The sequence below is a fragment of the Echinops telfairi genome, unplaced genomic scaffold (genome assembly GCF_000313985.2).
Source record: "Echinops telfairi isolate 266 unplaced genomic scaffold, ASM31398v2 ScPeMD7_7444;HRSCAF=8482, whole genome shotgun sequence".
NCBI classification, from domain to species: Eukaryota; Metazoa; Chordata; class Mammalia; order Afrosoricida; family Tenrecidae; genus Echinops; species Echinops telfairi.
In genome coordinates, this window is record NW_022111344.1 from 181093 (window position 1) to 187559 (window position 6467).

Sequence of the window (6467 nt, forward strand, 5' to 3'; positions counted from 1 at the left end):
TCTGTGATGCAGGCCTGGATTTATAGACCAGTGTGTCCTCCAAGTGCTCAGTGGCCTGAGAGCAACAGTGAAAGTCAGACCGTGGAGAATTCCCGCTGTGTGTTGAAAAGCATCGGTCTTCATTACTGAACTCCAGCTGCATTGACAAGACCCCTGCAAGCATCTTGGCCACTGGGTGTGGAATGTGTTTTTCTTCCCATTTCTCTCCTACCTGCCTGTTACTCCACTATAAGAAAAGAAACTGTCCAATCACGTGAGAAATGGAGTTTCTTTTTCTGTTCAAATTTCTAAATCAAGCACATAGGCTCTGAGATGGGAAATCTCAGGAGAGTATAGAACATTTGTATTTAGAAGAATGCAGGGCAAGTGGATAGCGTGAGCACAGGGATTTTTATCTGAAGACTTCAGACAGAGATGGAAAGAGCTCCAGTGGGAAAAAATCCAAGTAAAGTGACTCAGTGGCTGAGGAGGGGATTCTGGGAGTTTCAGATTCCTGTGGGGAGTCAGAACCTTCACACGGGCTCCCCCTTAGTCCTCCCGAGGCAGGATCTTGGAGTGAAGTCCTGTATCGTGGTATTGAAAACCAGAGAGTCTGCTCAGAAGTTGGAGCCCAACTCTGGCCTCTAAAATGAAATTCTATCAGATGGAGCACAGAAGCATCTGGAGATCTAAGAGTCTATGTCCTTCATGAGCAGAAGGAATCTGGCTAGATCTCATGAGAAAAAAGCCTTAAATGAGTTCTTTGAAGAAGGAAAACAATATGATTTCATCCACTGTGAAACAAATACAAGGAAACTGGTGGTATAGTGGTTATGAGATGGTCAGCTTGAGCTGCTCAAAGTCAGCAGTTCAAAATCACCTGTGAGCACCAGGAGAGAAGATTAGGTTTTCTAGTCTATAAACCATTGCAGTCTTGGAAACAGTGATTTGTACCCTGTCCAAGGGGGTCACTGTGAGTTAGAATCGACCTAGTGTCAGCGACTCAATGGCAGTAAGAGTAAGAGTAAAAGTAAAATGAACACAAGAGGGAAAACATAGAACACCATTAAATAAATGTAGAAAGTTACGATATTCATAAGAAGTAAATGTCTGAAACTTGTCCTAATAGGCAGCCGGGGGGTGGTGGGATCCAGTTCCTCATTCTTTTCTTGTCTATCAACCTCAAGTGAAGACATGGAGAAGCAAATAGAGGAAGAAAGGTTATCCTATGAAAGATAAGATGGTCCCTTTCGATGAGGATCCAAAGGATTAATCCTGTAATCATTTTGTGAACTAGGATTGGTACTGGGTTTGGGAGGATGCTAGTTGCTGGTGACATTCTCATGAGTAAAACAGCTCTGAGGAGAATCTCAAAGGCCAGATACTTCTCACTCCCCTGATATGCCTTCAGTGGGATGAAGCCCCAAGAAGTCTGAGGGGTGGTGCTCAGGTAGGGTCTGTGTGCGATGTAATGACTGAGTAACTGGAAAATTTGGAGGTGGAACAGCCAGGGCCAAATAGGACAGTCTGCTTAACCTTTCCAAGGCTTGATTCATTACTGAGATGGAACAGAGGGAAATGAAGTAGAAGCACTTTGTAAAAAACAAACCCCTCACACACGAGGCTGGATAAGAGAGTCAGTGATCTAGTGACTTTAGACTAAAATCTTGAGCTATCAATATAACTTTCAACAGAATCCTTCAGAGACATCCAATAAGTATCCTGTCACGTCCCTGAGCAACTTGACTGTAATCACCTTAACCTGCCCTCCTGATCCCGGTTTTAAAAAGTGTCCAGAATGAACTGGATGAGGAAAGGTGCCACTCTGACTTTCTGTCACCGTGAGACATCTATCCTCATACCAAGGGCTCCTGAGTCACTGCACGGCCACAAGGAAGTGAGGGCTCAGTTGGAGGTGCCCTTCAGGTAGGGAATATGATGGAAGCCTTGAGGGTGGGGGCAGGCATGAGCTCAGTGATGTCAATGTTTGGGGTGTAGCAGGGATAAATATGATTGTGGAAAACAATGGGGCGCATCAGAGTCTCAGGTGAGTGCTCAGTGGTGGCATTTTGGGGAGGATGGAGGAACTCAGGGTGTGAGGTGTAGGAATGGGCTATCAGAGTGTGGAGAGTGCTTGGGTAGCTCATGTTGTGAGAAATAAAAGGGTGAGGTAAGAGTGTAGGAAGGGCTTAATGACAGAGTGGGAAAGGAAGGGTTTAATTCAGGGTGAAGGCAGAAGTGAGGCCCTGCACTGTAGTCCCCCACTCCTGCTGCTTTTGCTCTTCTAGCTCTTTTCAGGGCCTGCAGCTTGTTCCTATGTCTCCTGGGAAAGCTCTCGGAAAAGGGCAGCTTTCATCTGCTGGAATATAGAGAACCCTCTGGGAAAGCACACCTGCAGAAACCCATCATCAGCCAGGTGTGATGCAGCCAGGAAGTGGCCCAAGCCCTTCCCCAGAACCAGAGTGTTAATTTTTATTTAATATGGACATCCTAAAGTGTCTGAGTATTTACACCAGAAATGTCACCAGCTGTTTGGTGGCTCCTGCCTTGCCTCTGGGAGCTATTCCCCAGCAGAGCCATCCTGTTTCAGGCAATGGAATGTCTAATGCCTTCTCAGTTCCAGCATCCTCATCGCTTTCAGAGCCCCAGCTCTCACCCCTTCTCTGACATCTAAACCCAACATACTACACCATCATGCGAAACCTCAGGCACTAGCTCTGGCTCCAGGCCTCACCATGGCCCAACTCCAATCCTCTTTCCCATTCCTTCTTTGCTTTTCACAACACAGATATAGGCCCTTGAAATATCTCACCGTGAAGTACCAAATGGGACATCCTCTTCTGTGGCCAAAAGGTCTCAGGAACCAGGTCCCAAAGTCAGAGTGCACTCTTCCTGGGGACGCTCTTAGTAGAACTGAGCTCCACAAACAATTGGAACAACTTCAAAAAAGATTCATTCAAAATATCTGGAGCCTGTCCAGGAGGATCCCCAGCATTTTAGAGCTGGCAAAGTCCCAACTAAAATTGCCAGGGGGTTGCCTGGCAAAGGACCAGCCTGGGCCATGACAGCCTTCTTTACAAGTCAAAATTACAAGGAGATCAGGAACAATCTGGGCAAGGGACAGGACCAAGGTCTCGAAAAGGTCCTCACACATAATACAGGCTGGGGCCCAGAAAATCCCCAGTGAAGGTTCTGTATACATGCTCTGAGCAGGAGGTAAAGGAAGATAAAGAATAAAAAAACATCCCGTCAGTATATTTGGGCAGGAGGCCAGACAATCTTATGCAGGGCTTGATTCTTTTATGTTCACGTCATGTCAGGTTTATTGCCAATCTTACTTTATCTGGGTCTGACCATGACAGAGAAATGAGGAATCTGGTCCTCAGATCATGAGCATGAAGCAGTAAGATAACATAGGAAGACTCCATGCTGGTGGAGATATGAATGAATGAATGAATGAATTCATATGAATGAATCTGAGGTCAGCCAAATAAACCAGAGGTCAGCAGTACTTGGACATCTTCTGAGATCAGCAGTTGATAGACAAAATGAATGCAACATCAATGTCCATAAAATATAAGCTAGCTTTTCAAAGAAAGAAAGAAACCAAACTAGGAGTCAACACTGACTCATAGAAATCCCATAGGACACAGTAGAACTGCCTCATGTGGCTTCCTGAGATAGTAACTGCTTTTGAAAGTAGGAAGCCCCACGTTTCTGCACACTGATCATTTATCCTCAGATAGGCAACACCCCCATGAAGCCTCCCTGAATTGTATCAAGGTTCTGATCAGGTTAAAGGTCTGCTCTCTCCACAACTCTTTGGCTGCTTCACAAAAGATTCCGTCATGGAGTTGACCACACTACGTTAGATCACATCCTCCACCTAAGTCGACATGAAACCTAACCCTCACAGTGACTCCTAGGTGATGTGCTGGTCCAGTTCAACTCAAGTCTGCAAAGTCAGCTTAGAAAGTTATGGGGAGTATTTATCTTTCTAGTGTTTCAAAGGGTTAAGGTTGATGAAGATTTTTGAAAAACAAAGAATGATCAGTCATGCCCAGTATAAATTCGCTTTAAATAAATTAAAAATATGTAGGTGAAAAAGAAGGCCAGGAATGTTTGTGTTAAGGAAAGTCATGAATTCTTCCTGTCTTCTTTTCTTTTCTCATCTTGAAAATGCACTTGCTCATCCTGTAAATGTAGCTAGGGCCTTCCTTAGAGAATTCCATAGGTAAACCTTACTGTATCTACCCTGCAGTCCTGATCTCATCACTTCTGACTCTATTTCTTCCAAGATTCAAAGAACAGTGAAAGGTAACACAATCTGAGTCTGTCAAGGATGCCAAAATCACTGTATTATTCCAGGGAAGGGGAAGAGAGATGTTGGCCAACTGTATAGAACATCATTATCTCTGAAGATGTGCTAATGGAGAAAGTCACATTTTTGTATTTTCCTTACACAAAGACGTCTTTAATTTTGTAACCTTAATTATGGACTGACAAACATATGGCTCAGTGACAGGGATGACGTTTCATCATGCTGTTCAATCACCACTCTTGTTGCCCAGGATTCTTCCACGGTTGGAGAGAAACTCAGTGACCCTAAGCTGAGTCATTCCCTTTCTAGCGGACCCTCAATCATTGTCTCCCTTCCCACCAGCCCCTGGTGATCACTGAGGAACAAGGGGTTCTATTAAGTGTCCTGCTTCTGCAATGAAGATTCTTCGTGTGTCTCACAATCCACCGATATCATTGTTGTTAGGTGCCAGGGGTCACTGAGTTGGTTCTGACCTAGAGTGACCCCATGGGAGTTGGCACAGAAGAAGTGATGGGTTTCAGAGCACATGATTGGGCTCTGGAGTAGTGCGCTCCCGCATTTGAAGCAAGGAGAGGTGCTTTTTCTCTAGTAAATCTCTGGTCTCATGGTTTCCTTCTGGGGTTGATTGCATAGTGCCCCAAAATACTTATAATTGTTAGACCATATTATTTTTAATAATTTAATTTAAATATCAATTAAAATCAATACATTTTAGTACAACTTAGCTTTATTTATCTCATGACTTTCAGGAGACACTCAGGCACCATAATCAGAGAAAGCTCAATCCAACGGAGATCCAGATGCTGGAACAAGGTCCTGGCCCTCAGCCCTGAATGCATTCCTAGCTTACATCCAGGGCAGCTTGCCAGACTTAAGACAAAGTCATCTTGGAAGAAGAGGCTCCAGCGGTGTGTTGAGATTTTCACTCAGGCCCTGGATAAGATATGGAATGGAACCTTCGACTCCATGCCATCCCTTAATCACAGAGTCAGAAAAACAAAAAGAAGGTAGTTGGAATTATAAGCTTCAAAGTTTTGTGCTTGTTTAACAGAACAAAACTGGAGCAAATTGAATTGTATTTTTATTGGAGTAATATTTTCTATAATTTCCACATTTGATAATATTGAGGTACTTAGTGCATCTTGATTAAAAGACTGACCAAATCTAACACCACGGGTGGCACACTGATAAACAAACCCAGTACATCAGAGGTTAGAGTTCAAAATGTTCTTTGCTAGTTCAGAGGGTACTCATGAGCTCATTCAGAATGTGTTTAGTAGAACTGATGGGAAAGCTATGTGCAAAGGGATAATGTCATCAGATGACAGAATAAGTCCCAGACCAACCACTGACATGAAATGAACTGAGATGATCATTGCAGACACATTCAGACAGAAAGGCGACTTGGACTAATGCACAGCTACATCACATTGTGCAACTTAAACTGCTCAGCTATCAAGCAGCCCAGATTCTATGAGATGGGAGTTTGCTGAATTGATAATAAAGTTATGCTGTGTCAGTCTGTACTTGAGAAATAACATAACTCAATTATCTCCAGATAATCAATGCTAGTCTCCAGGTGGATTTTCATGAAGTCTATGATTCATTATTGCAAAGCACTGGCTGATTCCCCTCTGCAAATGCTGGGCCAGAGAAGTCAACCTTGTTCTTGGATTTCCACACTGTTGAAATATATATTAATTTAGAAATTTAAAGAGATTATGACTGATCAGAAAATGAGAGTGGTCAATACTAAATCTAGTGAAAAATAATCTTTTTTATGAGGGAGAGAAATGAGGAAGGAATCTGAATGGGGAATGGCTTTGTAAACTGCATGCTTAGAGACAGTTCCACTGATCCCATAGTCAGTAAGATGAACAATTTTCTGTGAGTCTAGGGAATAAACTCAAGGTTTAGATCCCTGAGCAGTTACCAGGGGGCTGTGCCCAGGGCACAAATGGAGAGGCTGACTTTGGTTAGAAATGCTCCCATTTTAGATGCACCATAGTCCCCTGGGAAATAGACATTTAAAACAGTGTCTATGGTCATCCACTAAATTTTGAAGTTCAGTTGCCTGCATGGGCTTTATTTTAACCCAGAGTGGCTGTTAGGTCTCGAGCAGGTGTTTTTGTTCAAAACCTGAAATACTGTTATTCTTATTTTGCCC